The sequence below is a fragment of the Chiloscyllium plagiosum genome, unplaced genomic scaffold, assembly GCF_037043375.1.
Source record: "Chiloscyllium plagiosum isolate Xiang-an unplaced genomic scaffold, Cpla_swu_hap1 HiC_scaffold_45, whole genome shotgun sequence".
Lineage (NCBI taxonomy): Eukaryota > Metazoa > Chordata > Chondrichthyes > Orectolobiformes > Hemiscylliidae > Chiloscyllium > Chiloscyllium plagiosum.
This window is the reverse complement of record NW_028270183.1, coordinates 33,513,932-33,514,489: the sequence shown is the minus strand read 5'-3', so window position 1 is coordinate 33,514,489 and position 558 is coordinate 33,513,932.

Sequence of the window (558 nt, the reverse complement as noted above, 5' to 3'; positions counted from 1 at the left end):
GGAGCTCCTTTGAAAGAGTGTACTGGTCAGCCACGCTGCTTGCCTGGTCTCGACACAAATGAGCGAAAGCAAGTCAGGAACTTTCTGGGAACATTCCTGGTGAGAGTGAGGGACGTCTGTGCCCCTCCCTCGTCCTCCCAGTAAATGTATATAGTTTTTGAATGTACTGATTGCGGTTGGACAATGTTTCCGACATGAAGACAACTATAGCCAGCCTCAATGTCAACGGCAGCAGGGAGTCACATCACAGATTCCAGACCCTCTCGATCCATCGGGATGTGAGGTATGCAATGCGCTTCCTGCAAGAAACCCACACCATCCCGAGAGACGAAGCCACCTGGCTCCTCGAGTGGCAAGGGCGGTTCTACATGAGTCACCTCACCGCAGATCTGGCGGGGTGGCTATCTTGTTGGCCCCGCATTTTCAGCCGGAGGTCTTGAGGGTCAGGGGGCCTGTGCCAGACCATTTGCTTCAACTGAAGGTTCGGCTGGGGGGTGCAGTACTTCACTTGGTGAACCTCTACGCTCCCCTGGCAGGGTCGAGGCAAGCGAGCTTCTT